Genomic DNA, 16,852 nt, shown 5'->3' with positions numbered 1-16,852 from the left:
CATTAAAATGGATTGTGATGGAAGCTCAAAAAACCTACAAAATCAGAATCAACTTTAGGAACCTTAGCCACTATGTATAGTCATATTTTAATGAGAATTATGATCAAATTGCCACACGAGAATACTATGGTCAAGAGAACAGTCATGGTATTAAAATAATCCATTTATTCCAGACTTGGAACTAATCCTCAATGAAGACAAATATTTACCACCAGGTGGTGCTAGTGAACAAGGTAGGCAGAACTGTCAATCACACTAACCAGAGGGTTAGTCAATGCACAAGTTGTTTGAGTAGGTTATTTACTCCTTCCTTTATGGAGTTTAATTGGCTCACGTTTCTTAGCTCTCCCTCTTCCTTTCCTTCTCTTTCTCTCTGTCTCCCTTTTTTCTTTTCCCTCTCTCCCTCTCCCTCTTTTTCTCCTTCCCTTCTTCCCTCCCTCTCTCTTTCTGTCTCTTTCTCCCTGTGTCTGTCTCTCTCTTTCTCTGTCTCTCTCATTCTCTGTCTCTGTCTCTCTCTTTCCCTCTCTCTGTCTCTCTGTCTCTCTCTCTGTCTCTGTCTCTCTATGTCTGTCTCTCTGTCTCTGTCTCTCTCAAGTACGTTTTCCTCTCTATTATATATGTGGATCTGGAATTACTCTTCCCCCCATTATTCCCTTCCCTCCTCCAGGAGCTTACAGTGGCAGCTCCAACTTGAATTTATAAACTCTTCATAAATTTAGACATTCTTCTCCAAGGGTTTAATATCTTCCTTCCAATATCTCTAAATATGCAGAATTGACATGGATTCAATTAGCTACCTGGCTTTAATACAATTTAAAATGCTTCACAGGAAACCCCTAAATCCTTGCCCCCCAAAAGATAACATTAGACCTGTTATTACTCCTCCAATTAGACCCCCCACAAAGATAATAGATCTAATGTTAGCCCTTGTTCTGTGTTTTTTTTCTTTCTGTATACTCCCTTCTCTGACACTGGCAAATGTTGTTTGTCCTTTGTTCTGGAAGAGGTCCAAGGCATCAGGGAGGTGTTACCATGACATGCAGGTGAATTGGATTTGAGTAAGGGAGAGCTGTGCAAAGTCATCAGCCTCATTTTCTCCTCCAGAGCCATCTGGTTCTGGTGGCAAGTTATAGGAAGTAAAAAAAGGTAAATAAAAAGATAATGCGACTCCTTCAGACATACAGGAGCAGGTGTTGTGTGCTATCCTTTCCTCACAGTGGCAGTATGGTGCCCTAACCCCTAGCTATCTCCAATTAGAAAAATTCTGCATTCAGGACAGGGGCTACAGTTATCATTATCAGTGTTCCCTTCTGCTTTTCAGTCAAAGGTCCTCTTCTTGACACAGAGTTGTATCCTCTTCCCCAGGCCATGAGAAGTGGAAGCCCCTCCAGATAAAAATTACTATCAGTCTGGCTAAATTTCTTGATGGTCTCTGGGAGACCATTAAAGGAAAAAAAGAAAAGAAAAATTGTTTACATTCTAAAGTGTGTGTGTGTGTGTGTGTGTGTGTGTGTGTGTGTTTTGGGGTGTGGATAGAGGGCCTAGACCTGTAATTTTGTTGGAATAGGAAATTTCTGATGAGGAAGTACTCTATATCCATTCAGGTCAACATTTTCTCTGCCCTTTATAGTCTTAGAAAATGACCTGGAGCACAGAGAGGTTGTGACTTCTCCAGGGTCACATAGCCCATATGTATCAGAGGTAGGATATGAAAACAGGTCTTCTGCGTTTTGAGTATGGCTTTCTTTATACACTGAGGTATGCTGATAAATATTTAATAACTAGCTTTTTGGAAAATTTTTTTAAAAAAGATTATAACTAAGTTTAATCTGAATTATTTATGTTTTATAATATCAGTAATAATTATACCTTCTTCATTGCTTTCTTAAGACTAGACAATTAGTAAAAGACTAAACTAAATTTTAATTTGTAGCTTTGCCAATTTCCAAAGAATAAATATTCACATTGAAAATTTAACAACCGACTCTCAAAAAAAGATGGCTTTAACATATGCTGACACCATGTTGCCATTTATCACTTTAATTATTTTTTGTCGTCTTTTCTTTGCCTTCTTCCCTTAATTTTTCTTTCTTGCTAAATTATTGTAGATCAAATTTCATAAGTCATATCCAATAACAATGTTGAAAATAGGATACCCTTATTAGCTTTCTAAGTGGAAGAGCCTTTTATTCATGTCTCTATTATATGTAATGTTGATTCTTGGCTTTCAATAAGTATTTTTAAAAATCATAAATCTACATTTTTGAGTATTGTAATGCATAGTAGATCTTTTATGTATCTATTAATTTAATCACATGATTTTGTATTGTTCTTATTAATATCATATTGAACTAATTTTCCCTAAATATTTAAATATATTTATATTCTTGGCTATTCTGAGCTCCAAGAATGTTCCAATTGTATCATAATGAATCATTTTAAGTATACTGTTCTATTCTGTTAGCCAGAATTTTTTTTTTATTTTTGCATTGATGTTGATTAAGGATACCTGTCTACAATTTTCTTTTGCTTTGCCAAACTTAAAGGTCAGAATTACATTTGCCTCATAGAAATAATTGGGTAGAATGTCATGAATATCCATTTTTGAAAATAGTTTCTGTTATTCTTTGTTGAGTGATAATATTTGCTCATGAATCTGTCTGGTTTGGTAGTTCCTTATAGAATATCTTATTAATGGCCTGTTTCACTTTTCCTCTCATTGTTGATTTATTTAGGTTAACTGTTTCTCATTTTTTGATAGTTTAGATATTTTATGTTTGTAAAAGTATTCATCTACTGCTTTTCCCTTCTTAGTTTGGGAGGCATTTAAAGTCTCTGATGGTTTTTGTCTTTTTCTTCTACATTTGTTGTAGTATTTACTACAGTTTCCTTGGCCTTTAGTGTTTTTACTAATTTTATTTACTAATTAGGTTATTTAGTTTTTTACCCTTTTCCTTTTGAGAGAATTTGCTATTTGAATATCAGAATCTGAGAACTGGAAGGGAGTTCAGAAGGCATTTAGTCCAACTCATCTATTTAAGCAATCTTTTTAAAAAAAATTACAGCTTTTGCATTATTTGGTATTTATTTATCATATTGTTTTCTATTTTGTTGATTTCTTCTTTGACTTTAGCATTTTTTTTTTGATCTTTACTTTTAGTGCATTAGCATTTTCATTTTCTAATTTATGCAACTTCAACTGCAACTCATTTTTTCCTTTTTAAATCACTTAGTAACATAAATCATAGTTACAGCTTTAGATCATTAGTTCATTATTTAGCTTACATGTTATAAATTTAGATGTGTTGATATTTTTATCTTAAATAAAATATTTGCTTCTATAATTTTTTCTTAACTCAGACATTATTAATGTTACTAGGTTATATTAAGACTTAATACAGGCCTACAGAATTTCCCTATAAATGCCTACCCCAACTTTTAGTCTCTCTAGCAACTTGAGTCTTCAGAGAATAGTTTGATCCTTTCCCTTCTCAAAGTTCTAGGGATAATTCGAGTGGAGTGATTCTTATAGTATTATTAGCTCAAGTCCTTATTTTAATGTGTTTGTCCCAATAGCAATTGCCATTTAATATCTCTTCAATATAATCAATATCAGTTACAGTTAATATTTCTCCTATATAATAATATCTAGCATTTATGGAGTCTGTTAATATTTGTAATTTACTTTGAAATAATTTTTCATTTTATCTTCACAACAGTGCTAAGAATAAATACAATTATTATCTCTACAGGTGAGAAAACTGGACAGAGGTTAAGTGACATATCCACAGTCACACAGCTAGTAAGTATATGAGACAGGATTTAAATTTTTTTCTTTCTTACTCCAAGTGCTCTATCCACTAAGTCATTTATCTACCTTTATCTGTGATTATCTTTATTACTAATTGAGCCTGTAATTAATGCCCCAGTGTAATTTTAGCCAATGAACTTAAGTTATTAAAATAAAAGAATATTTATTAGAAGAAAATAGTAGGAACAGAAATTACAAAGTACTTTCCCTGGAACACTGGGGTTATATTCTCTCCTCTACCACCTCCATCCCAGGGGAGAATGGGCTCAAATCTAAAGTAATTCCCATGAAGCATTGCTCCCACCAATTTTGCTTCTGAATACCAACGTTGATACATGGGAATGTACCCTTGCTAAGTAGGTCATGATGTCAAGCTATTGAGTCACTGCTGAGCTAAGCCAAGAAGGTAGCTCCTTAGCACCATATAGGGGTCTACTTGGGGTGTAGATGCTGGCAAATTCTGATATAGTTTTCAGATTGTGGACCTCTTGCTAGTGGTTTTTCCAGATCTTTTAAATTTAGGAGATCCTTGACAGATCCATTCTGTCTTCAATATTCTGTTGCCAAGAGCAGGAAAGAATAGATATAACAAAGATTTTTTTTAAAAGCATATTCTTCATGTTCTTGACCACGTTAGCCCACATGTGAAGAGTGAGTCTCTGGAGCTACTTTTCTCTTCTCATCTTGACGCTTACAGCTGACATCAACTCAATCATCAAGAAAGGAAAATTGATTTGATCAATTAATGCTATCAATGTGCAAACTCACTTCTAGCTTAGAAGTCAACCAAAGAACAATTATTGTTTGTTTATTTTTGCTATGAGAGGACAGGAAATGAGTATAGAATATATGCATATTCATTGGTTAATTAAAAGTACCTTTTAGATAACTTGGCAAAGTCCTGGTGACTTGCCTTTAGCATTCTGAATTGGCATAGCTAGCACCAGTATAGACAATGGGCTAAGAAAAGAACACTAGTTTTGAAGTTAGGTGATCTAGATTTGTTCCTCCCATTTGCCCCAGGACACTTTTTTTATTTAAAAGAAAATCCTTTCTTCGGTATTTAAAATTCTTCATTATCTGGTTCTGACTTGCCTTTCTGGATGGATTTTTCATTATTCCCTTTTTTGAACACTAAAGGCCAAGGAAACTGGTATACTTGCTTTTCCTCACATAACACTGCCTTGGAGCTCACTCATTCAATTCACAATGTCACTGACTGATTGAGTCTCCAAAAGGATGGTTATTACTGCTCCTATGATTCTAGGGGATAGTCTACAAACCCTGAGTGCAGCTAATATAACACTCCATTTTCCTTTGTTGTAAGTATTGATGATGATGATGCAGCTATTGATAGTTAATGAGCTCCCAACCATATGCTTTCCCTTAACCAGTCAGTTGTCTCAATTCTTTAACTAAGGTGTTTTCTCAAATGGTATATCTAGAAAAGTAGTTAGAAAGCATTTTGCCTAAATGCCAGAAACACTCTTTCCTTAGGAGCATACTCTCTCACAAACCCAAAGGCCCAAGAGGGAGGAAAAGAGATATGAACTTATGATTTAATAGTTATTGGACACACATAGCAGAGTATACATATGGTTGAGATGATTTAACCTTGATGAATTTTCTCCAGAATCCTCAAAAGTTCAAATTTCTGGCTTATTTTCAATGAGTAGCTGTTTTCTTTCTTTCTTTCCAAAAAATGGGGCAAGGATAAGATTAATCTTTTTAAAAATATTGTTAGTTATTTTCTTTAGTATTACCAGAAGCTGATATCATTTGATTTTCTTAAAATATTTCTCCTGAACTTGTCACATTTTGACTAGAGAAGGGAGAAGGCTTTCCTCTCCTTTCAACAAATATTTTATCCTTCAAAAGTCCCTTCCCTACTTAAGCCATTCCTTTTTGTCTTAGGGTGATTAGTTTCAGTTTAGTCATCTTCACCCCTTGATACTCCCCTTATTAAGACAGAAAAAAAGTTTTTCTTTCTAGTCTTTACCCTTTACTTTCAACTACTCTTTCTTTTAACCCTTCCAGATCTTTAACTTTTGCTGAAATCTCATTAAATCACACATATACTTTTTTCTGTTCTTATTTCAAGTCTTTGTCCAATTCCAGAGCTGTCTCAAGACCTCCCCAGTTCTTAGTGCTCGCCAAATTCCTTTTTTCTTTGTATATATTTTATATTTGGTTGAGAGGCACTAAGCATGTAAATAGCTAGTCTTATAGTGAAGAATCCCTGAAGTCAAGTTTCACCTCTGACATCCTGCCTATGTGACTTTGAGCAAAATCACTAAATCTTTTGGCTTTCCAAGCAGTTCTCTAGGAATCTGAGTTGTGAAGTAAATATAGATCTTCATTGGTAGAATACATTTCACAGTCTCTCTCCCTTCCCAAGTTTAGTATTTGCTTATACGTGCACATGGAGCTTCCTCCCATAGAATGTAAATGTCTTGAAGTCAGGGACTTTTAAATTTTTATCTCTATAGCATTCGCGCTTTGCAGTGTACTGGGCACATTGTAGGTGCTTTAGAAAAGTGATTGTTTAATGACAAGGAATGAATGGGAATGAATTCTGACTCCAATACTTGTCAGTATAACCATAGATTGGCCTCCTAACCACTCTGAGCATCATTTCTTTGAAATGCTCATACAGGACAAAGTGTTTCAGCATCCCTTCTCCTCTCCTTTTTAGAACTATAATCTGTAAGTCACAAACTCCCCCAAGTCAGGAATCAGTGGTATTTGAACTCTATATCTCCTTCAAAGGTCAGTAGCCTGCTCTCCCCAAAGCAGATACTTAATGTTTGTTGAACAGGATTTTTCTCCCAACTTCATGATTCTTCTCTATTTTCTCAGGTGAGGATGACTAAATCTCAAGTTTATTCTTAGAACTAATGTGTAGGATGGAATTTCTATGATGGGGTTAAATGCTTTTTTCCCCCTTGGTTTAAGAATAAAAAAATGCCCAGAACATTTTTTTCTTTTTTTCTTCTCAAGTTTAATACCTTTTTTTTTTTAATACCACAGATATTTTTTAAATAGATACTCTCCTCTAGCCTCTCCTTAATAAACCTTTCCTTGAAATAAAGAAAAGGCAAAGTAACACATCTGAATAAAGGGGTTCCCTCTAATAGCCTATGCGGCATTCTGCATCTGGGGTATTTTCCCCTTCTAACAAAAGGAGGGATGAATTATTTCCTCACTTCTTCTCTGGAGCCAATATTGGTCATTATAATGGGGTATATCAAATTATATTTCTATTCACAAAATCTAGCAGTTTTGACGAGACATTTCTATCTCCTTATCTAACAAAAATTCCTCTTGTTTTTGGACACTTCAACAAAACAGCTTTTCTACCTTCCTCTTTTGATACCCACTATGGTTTTACAACTTGTACATAGTCATATAAACCTCTAGGTAGCAGTATTCTTTCCTTAATGGAACATCACACAATGAATCTGGCACAGAATGTGGAGCCAGGTAGACCTGAGTTCAAATGGTTTCTCCAACTCATACTAGCTGTGTGACTATATATAAATCATTTAAACTCTATTTGCCCCTCCTCACCAAATGAGATTAAACCTGATGTCCTAGGGTACCCCCCTAGAGTCTCTAAAGCAATGTTTCCTCCAAATATTATTTTCCAAATGCTTTGTATATACTTATGTTCATTTAGCTCCTCTTCCATCCTCCAGGAAGACACCATTTTCTTTCTTTTTTTTTTTGTCTTGCTTTTTGTTTTGTTTTGTTTAGTGTCCTCAGCATTCCTTGTGTAGTGCTTTGCACATAGCAGGAACTTTGATATTTGCTTAGTCCAATGCAGAAGAAATAGTAGCCTAGTAGAAGATTTACTGACTGTGGAGGTTTCCTCCAAGCTCTTGAACACCATGAAAATAACATCCTCTGTTTCCCTGTTGATGATAACAGCTAGCTAAAATTTATATAGTGCTTTAAAATTTATAAAATAGGTTTATATATTGTGTTATCTTGTTTGATCCTTACAACAATCCTTGGAGTAATTATGATTAAACTTCTCTCCACTTCCACCCCTGCCCCCTTTACAGATGAGGAAACTGAGGTTGGGAGAGATTCAATGACTTGCCTAGAATCATAATAAATAGTAAGCCTTAAGGATGGATTTGAATTCATATTTTCCTGACTATAGCCTGGTGTTCTTTCTGTAGTAAAATTCTGTTTATAGAATTTTTTTCTGAGTCCTATTGGGAAGAATCTGGTTTGCTGAAAAGCCAGATTACCTCACATTAAGTACTAGGTAAAGACAAATCAGTTGGCAGTGGTGGGATAGGGAGCTGTTCTCTCTAGTAGAAAATGTATCCCATTTGTTTCCAATTGACCTCATGTATTTTTACACCCCAGCGAGTTTCTGCATTCTTCAGAAGGAGCTACAAGATCAACATTCCAGCTGATAGTAGGCATCCTTGCCTAAGCTGGAAAAGGACATGGGCTAATAAGAGCTGCAACTTTGAGACTATTTGGATTCAGGAACCTGAGATTACTGCTGAGACTTGCTGCTGATTAATTTGATTTCTTTTACAGACTAGCTGGGGACATCCCATGACTTTGAAGTAGTTGATTCTCTCTCTCTTTCTGTCTCTCTGTCTCTCTGTCTCTCTGTCTCTGTCTCTCTCTCTCTCTCTCTCTCTCTCTCTCTCACACACACACACACACACACACACACACACACACATACACATACACACATGTGACCAAATACCTCTACAGTGACCACAGCCAATACCACGTGATTCAAAGAAATGTCTCCATAGTCATTTTGGACAGCCTATGAAAGGGAAATACACCAGGAAAATGAAATTGATTTTAAAATATACTTAGGGCTACTACCAGCTAGGAAATCTTTTAAGAGGAAAGGACTCAAGAAGGAAAATTGTGATAAACTTGTGCAGTTTCCTTCATTATTTTTTGTTGGATTTTAAAAAGAAGTTTGCATTTTCTTGTCAGCAAAGGTAACTGGGCATTTATTGTGAGGCAAATGTTTTGGAAATCTTGAAGGTACAGGTAATGAACTCTGATCAGAGAGCTTGGGGATGAGTCAAAGATAAAAGATGGCCATGAGGGAGAAATGAGATCTTGCTCCAGGATCTTAGGAATTAGGACTAGAAAAGACCCTGGTGATCACTTAATTCAACTTCTCATTTTACATATGGCTCCCTGGGAGCCAAAGTGGGAGAGGTCTTTCGACTCCAAATTTAGAACCCTTTTCAGCAGACCATTATAAGAAAGGAAAAGATAAGGAGTGAGGAGAAGAAAGGAAGGGACTAAATTTTGAAGCAATGGAGGCCCTTGCTTCAGGTTATGCTTCAGGTTATGCTTCCAGTGTCTATACACAGTGGGACATCTCTACCTCTATCTTCCCTTACAAAATCCTACATTTTACCCACAATTCCTCAACCCTCCAATCCCTTGACCCCTATATTCTCTTCTAGGCCACCTCTCTTAAACTTTGCACTATTTCTTCCCCACCCACCATCTTAACCTTTTTCTGAACTAATTCAACTCTATACTATCCTCTTCTCTTGAATCTTAAGCCCTTTTATCATATTATCAATTACTTGCTGCTAAGCCTCAGTTTTGGATCACTCTCACTTCCTATACATGTTCTTCTCAATGAATGTGAAGAAAATTATACAACTGTTCTGACTGGGTTAATTACATATTTGTAATATACAATGTCAAATGGGTCCTCATTGCTACTAGGCAATATAATTATATCTCCCTTATCAGTTCATTATCCTAGTCGCCACAGCAGCTTTTACAAACTTTTCATCCCTCCTCAAACCTCTCTTAGTTTCCCCTCTTCCATCCTCTCATCTGAGATACTTGCATCATATTTTATAGAAAAAACTGAGGTCATTTCCTATGAGCATCTTGTTCTCCCCTCTTCCTCATCTCCTAGCACTCAAATGCCTTCTGCCATTTTCTCCTCCTTCATTCCTGTCTCATGTGATAAAGTGGCCTAACTCTTTACTAAGGCTAAACCCTGCCATCTTTCAAGTGATCCCTTTCCAACTTGTTTCCGCCAACAGATTGCCCTTGCTGTCCTCCCCATTCTATTACCTTCAGTATCTCCCTGTCAACTGGTTGTTTTCTTGATGCCTACTTTCTTTTTCATCTTGCAGTGAGGTACCAAGCTTTTTGATGAGGACTGAGAGAACCTTATCCAATGGGTCCATGACTCCTCTTTGAAGCCATTTAGGAATAGTGGTTCTGGCATGATGAAAGCCCAATTTTTGAAGAATATAATCAACACCTACTGGATCAATTTTTCTTCCAGTCCAGGAAATTAGCCGTAGTGTAGGCTCTAGATGCCAAGTATTGCACATAAAATCTCTCCAGTCTACAGTAGTATATGAGATGCTTTCTTCTCTGTCCTTCTCAGAGGAATTATCATCATGAATGATGATTGGACTTTTTTGTCCTGGTCGAGTAGATAACAGTCGAGATGGGAAAATAGCTTTTTCTTTTTCTTTAAGGTAAGCTGACACTAAGTCATGAAGAAACATAATTAGCTCAGCATCCATAGTCACACAAATGTGGTCAGTGAATTCTGTTACCATACTACAGCCTACAAACATACCCATATCTGTCATCTTGGAAAAACCTCACTTTATTCTTCCAATCCTTCTATTATCCTATATTTTTTCTGCCCTTTGTAGTAAAACTTCTTGAAAAGGCTATCTATGTTAGGTGTCTCCCCTTTTTCTCTTCTCATTCTCTTCTTAGCTTCTCATGATCTGGCTTTATCATTTCACTGAAACTTCTCTTTCCAAAGTTGCCAAAAACCTCTTAGTTGCCTTTCTCAATCCTCATTCCACTTGGCCTTTCAGCAGCCTTCAAATTTTTAATCATTCTCTCTCTGATACTCTCTTATCTTTAGATTTCAGGAGCTCTTTCTTCTTGTTCTCCTTCTACCTATCTGACTGTTCTCATTCTCTTTTGCTGGACCTTCTTCCAGATCATTATCTCTAACTGTAGCTGTCCTACATGGGCCCTTTTCTCTTCTTCATCTAATGCTCCTAATACTGTTGATCTCATTGTATCCTATGGATTTTTTTTACCATCTCTATTCTGATTGTCAAATCTACCTGTCTTCCTCCAACCACTTTGCTGACCTCTAATCTCACAACTCTGTTGACCTTTAATCTCATCTCACATCTCTAATGATTTTTCAGACTTCAAAATGTATGTCTACTAGACATCCTAAACTGAATACCTAGTAGACAACTTAAACTCAATATATGTAAAACTTAACTCATTATCTTTCCTCCAAGCTCATCTGTCTCTTCTCTCATCTTCCTCATTATAATAAAGGATAGTACTATCCTTTTAGTCCCTCAGGTTCAGAACTGAGGAATCATCCTATATTTTTCACTATCTCTCATTTCCCATATCCAATCTATTGATTTTACCTTTGCAACATTTGTTATACATGCCCCCTTCTCTCTTCTGACAATGGTAACATTATTATAGTAACTATACCATTACTCTTCTGAGTAATGGTAACATTACTCTAATGCAGACCTTCATCACTTCAAGTCTGCACTATTACCATCATATGTAATGGTGATAAACTGGAACCATTTCCAATAAAATCAGGAGTGAAACAAAGTTGCCTACTATCACCATTACTATTCAATATTGTGTTAAAAATGCTATATTTGGCAATAAGAGATGAAAAAGAAATTAAAGGAATTAGAGTAGGTAATGAGGAAACCAAATTATCACTCTTTGCAGATGATATGATGGTATACTTAGAGAACTCTAGAGATTCAACTAAAAAACTACTAGAAACAATTCACAACTTTAGCAAAGTTGCAGGATATAAAATAAACCCACATGATTCATCAGCATTCTTATATGTCACTAACAAAATCCAACAGCTAGAGATACAAAGAGAAATTCAATTTAAAATAACTGTCAATAGCATAAAATATTTAGGAATCTATCTGCCAAAAGAAAGTCAGGAACTATGTGAGCAAAACTACAAAACACTTCCCACACAAATAACTAACCAATTAGAAAAATATTAAATGCTCTTGGATAGGCTGAGTGGATATAATAAAGATGACAATACTACCTAAACTAATCTATTTATTTAGTGCTATACCAATCAGACTCCCAAGAAACTATTTTAATGACATAGAAAAAATAACAACAAAATTCATCTGGAAAAACAAAAGGTCAAGAATTTCAAGGGAATTAATGAAAAAAAAAAGCAAATGAAGGTGGTCTAGCTGTACCTGATCTGAAACTATACTATAGAGTAGTGATCACCAAAACCATTTGGTATTGGCTAAAAAATAGACTACTTGATCAGTGGAATTGGTTAGGTTCACAGGACAAAATAGTCAATAACTACAGCAATGTAGTGTTTGACAAACCCAAAGACCCCAACTTTTGGGATAAGAATTCACTATTTGACAAAAACTGCTAGGAAAATTGGAAACTAGTATGGCAGAAACTAGGCATGGACCCACACTTAACACCATACACCAAGATAAGATCAAAATGGGTTCATGATCAAGACATAAAGAATTATATTTTAAATAAATTAGAAGAACATAGCATAGTTTACCCCTCAGACTTGTGGAGGAGGAAAGAACTTTTGACCAAAGAAAAAGTAGAGATCATCATTGATCATGAAATAGAAAATTTTGATTATATCAAGTTAAAAAGCTTTTGTACAAACAAAACTAATGCAGACAAGATTAGAAGGGAAGTAATAAACTGGGAAAATATTTTTACAGTTAAAGGTTCTGATAAAGGCTTCATTTCCAAAATATATAGAGAATTGACTCTAATTAATAAGAAATTGAGGCATTCTCCAATTGATAAATGGTCAAAGGCTATAAATAGACAAATTTTCAGATGATGAAATAGAAACTATTTTTACTCATATGAAAAGGTGTTCCAAATCATTGTTGATCAGAGAAATGCAAATTAAGATAACTCTGAGATACCACTACACATTTGTCAGATTGACTAAGATGACAGAAAAAGATAATGATGAATGTTGGAGGGGATGTGGAAAAACTGGTACACTGATGCATTGTTGGTGGAGTTGTGAATGGATCCAACCATTCTGGAGAGCAATTTGGAACTATACTCAAAAAGTTATCAAACTGTGCATACCTTTTGATTCAGAAGTGTTACTACTGGGCTTATATCCCAAAGAGATACTAAAGAAGGGAAAGGGACCTGTATGTGCAAAATGGTTGTTGTGGCCCTTTGCATAGTGGCTAGAAACTGGAAATTGAATGGATGCCCATCAATTGGAGAATGGCTGAGTAAATTATGGTATATGAATGTTATGGAATATTATTGTTCTGTAAGAAATGACCAGCGAAATGAATACAGAGAGACTTGGAGAGACTTACATGAACTAAATGAAATGAGCAGAAGCAGAAGATCATTATACGCTTCAACAACAATATTATATGAAGATCAATTCTGATGGAAGTGGCTATCTTTGGCAATGAGAGGATCCAATTCAATTCCAATTGACCAGTGATGAATAGAACCAGCTATACCCAGTAAAAGAAAACTGGGAAATGAGTATGGACCACAACATAACATTCACATTCTCTCTGTTGTTGTTTGCTTGCATTTTTGTTTTTCTTCCTAGGTTAATTTTACCTTTCTAAATCCAATTTTTCTTGTGTAACAAGAGAACTGTATAAATATGTACATATGTATTGTATTTAAGATATACTTTAACATGTTTAACATGTATGAGACTGCCTGACATCTAGGGGAGGGGGTGGAGGGAAGAAGGGGAAAAGTTGGAACAGAAATATTTGCAAAGATCAATGTTGAAAAATTACCCGTGCTTATGTTCTGTCAATAAAAAGTTATAATAATAATAATAATAATAATAAAAAGAAGATCAAGTGAAATTATAGTGTAAAAGTACTAACTGTATTAAACGAGTGAGTGTAAAGGTCTTTTGTTAATTCGGAAGCAAAGTAGGGAATTCAGAGTTTACCTATACCTATTGTATTTAATAAATTGAATTCTTAATATATAAATTGCCTTTTCTTAAACATTTTCTTAAAAAAAATAAAAGTCTGCACTATTACAATAACCTTCTAGTGGGTTTGCCTGTCTCTATTCTCTCCCCACTCCACTTCATCCTCCATTCAGCCATCAAAGTGAATTTCTAAAAGTGCAGTAACAATGTCCCCTCACCCCAATATACTCCAATGCCTCCTTATTACCTCCAAGATCAAATGCAGTATGTTTGGTTTAGCATTCAAAGCCCTTCATAATTTGACCGTTTCCTTCCTTTTCATTCTTCTTATACCTTATTCCCTATATGCTTGCATACTTTTCAAGTTAGTGACATCTGGTTGTTCCAGATACTTCATCTCTTGACTTCAACCATTTTCTCTGGTTGTTCCTCCATGCCTGGAATACTCTCCCTCTTCATCTTCCCGCACTGGTGTCTTTTGTTCCCTTGCTTCTTAAATTTCTTTTACAGAAAATCTTTTCCCATCCCTGTTAATTCTAGTGCTTTTCCCTCTCTTAATTATTTTGTATTTATCCTAAATATAGTTTGCTTTGTGTCTATTTGTTCTCTCCCTCATTGGATTGTGAGCTCCTTGGGTTAGGGAGTGTCTTATTCCTTTTTGTTTCTTTAGCTTGTAGTATAGTGCCTGGCACATAATAGTTGCTTAATAAACTTTATTGGTTAGTTTCTTTGAAGATAAGGGTATTTACTACTAGGAAGATTTTACAGGTGAAAGGACTAAAGAATCTTGTTTGTCTAGCCAGGAAGATAGGGATTTGTGAGTTGTCTGGACATAGAGATCCAAAGTGAATGTGTGTTCTCTGTTGAATAGTTCTACAATGCTTCTTTGTTGGAATCTTTACAAAGTGTTAAGCCATTGGAGTTGATTTGATCTTAGAAAGAGATATTTTGGGCCAGAACTTGAAACAAGGTACTAGGTGGAATTGATAGAAACAATGCTTGTGTTCACACCTCTAGAGAGCTCATAAGTATCTAAGTGCTCAATGGAGTTCATACGTTTGGGAGAATGCAGGGCTTAGTAGGACTTAGTCCAAATTCACACCTCCCTTAGGGCCAGAGAACACTCTGGGAGATAACCCAGAATCCCTCTCCCTCCAGAAGGCGGAGTTAACCTTTGGGAAATCACATATATAGGGAGCTCTTGGAGCTTGGGTTTTAGTTCTTCTTGTGGAACTGACCGAGTTAGTTACTTAAGGGAGTTTCTTGGAGCGTTTTCTTGTGAACATCGACTGGGGTGGGAGACAGAGCACTCTAGAAGAAAGCCTACAAGCCCTGTCTTCGAGGTAAGAGATTCATTGCATCTTCTACCTTGGTGTTGGCTGGAGGCTGAAAAAAGCAGAGGCAGAAGCCAAGGACAAAGCTGCAAGATCTCTTGGAACCAAGAAGATAGGGCTTGTGGGTTCCAAGAGCTCTCTCCGACTCCAAGTAAATCTCTCTCGAGCTCCCAGAGTTTCTATTAACTCCTCAAGTAACTAACTCCAGTTAACACTTGGTAAAGATTCCAACACTTCTTGGTTTCCTGGGAGAATATAATGAGAGTGATGGTTGCTGCTTCATGTTTTTACCATTTGCCAATGAGAACTTATGACATTTTTATGCTTTAAGTGTTCCTTTTGTAATGGAGGAAATAAGTAGTTGTCCTATACCTAAAATATGTGTGGCTGACTACAGGGGTGGTGGTGCAGGGAGGGGAAGCTAATGTATTCATGGGCTCCATTAAGAAGGGTCTAGTTTCCAGGAAGATGGAAATGAATTCCCACATTGGACCTTATCTAGGATATTTTCTTCAGATTTGGAGGATGCAATTTAAGGAATTTATTGATAAATTGGAGAACATCAAGGAAGAGCAATCAGGAGAAAGGTGCTCATGCCCATGTCATATGAAGATTAATTACAAGTCCTGAGGATATTTGTTGTAGAAAAAAGAAGATTGAATGGAGATGTTATAGCTATGTTTAAATATGTAGAAGGCTAACGTGGTAAAGAGTATCCATTTGTTCTGCTTGGCTCTAGAGATCAGAATCAGGTGACCAGAAGTTACAACAAGGCAATTTAGGCTTGATGTTAGGAGAAAACTCTTTAACAATTAAAGTTGCTTGGAAATTAAATGGACTGCTTTGAGAAATGGCGGGTTATTTAATCCTGAAGTCTTCAGAGGCTAAAAAGACCAATTGGTAGGTTATTGATGGTGGAAATTTCTTTGGGGTATTGGGTTGGACTCAGGGACATCAAAGTCTGCTATACTGGCTCAAAAGAACCAATTGGTAATTTTTCAGGTTAAACATGTACACTTTGGAAATTGCCCGTCATTCAAATAATTTCATGAACTGGTTAGATTTAGGAAAGTGATGGAGAAAATGTTAATAATGAAGATTAAACTTAAATATGTGACTTTTTCTCTTTTGAAAGTCAACTATTAAATTTTTTTTACCAGTGTGCCTCTGTTTGAATGAGATAGCTGCTAAATCTACCTTTTTACTTTTCAGATTCTATGAAACTATAGAATCGACTACTTCTTGTATTGGGAACCATTCCAGAAATATTCCATCTTATTTCCATTTGGGAAGACCATACATATATGCCACCTTAATATTTATTCTCTTAAATAAATATTAAGGTGGCATATATGTATGGTCTTCCCAAATGGAAATAAGAGAATTTCTCTGGGATAAGCTGAGGTGGAGTCAAGTATGGAGGAGAGGAGTGCAAGAAAAAGCTTGTATCCTTCTTTGGGGGGTTATATTTTCTATGTCTTCAAGAAACCCAGTTTGCATGAATTTAGGTATGAAGGAGCCCTTTTGTGGAAAGGGGAAACTTCTGGACTTGTGAGTGATATACTATCTGTTGTATTTACTATCTTTGGAGGAATATATGTGAGTTCCTTCAGGGCAGAAACTGTCTTAGAATCTTTAACATCCTGATGTTACATAGTAGGCATTCAATAAATTTCAGTTGAATTGAATAATAGA

At 35.8% G+C, this 16,852-nt stretch overlaps 1 long non-coding RNA gene across 1 annotated transcript; it reads right to left on the bottom strand.

Annotated features, from left to right (window-relative positions):
• Window positions 1-352: 352 nt before the first annotated feature.
• LOC111721284 lies at window positions 353-10,403 on the bottom strand. The gene is made up of 3 exons (XR_002770563.2): window positions 9,954-10,403; window positions 9,440-9,442; window positions 353-363 (listed from the first exon to the last, which is right to left on the bottom strand). It is a non-coding gene; the product is annotated as an uncharacterized LOC111721284 (long non-coding RNA).
• Window positions 10,404-16,852: the final 6,449 nt, after the last annotated feature.

Source organism: Sarcophilus harrisii, chromosome 6, assembly GCF_902635505.1.
Source record: "Sarcophilus harrisii chromosome 6, mSarHar1.11, whole genome shotgun sequence".
Classification (NCBI taxonomy): domain Eukaryota; kingdom Metazoa; phylum Chordata; class Mammalia; order Dasyuromorphia; family Dasyuridae; genus Sarcophilus; species Sarcophilus harrisii.
This window is presented reverse-complemented; position numbering and strand designations above follow the sequence as displayed.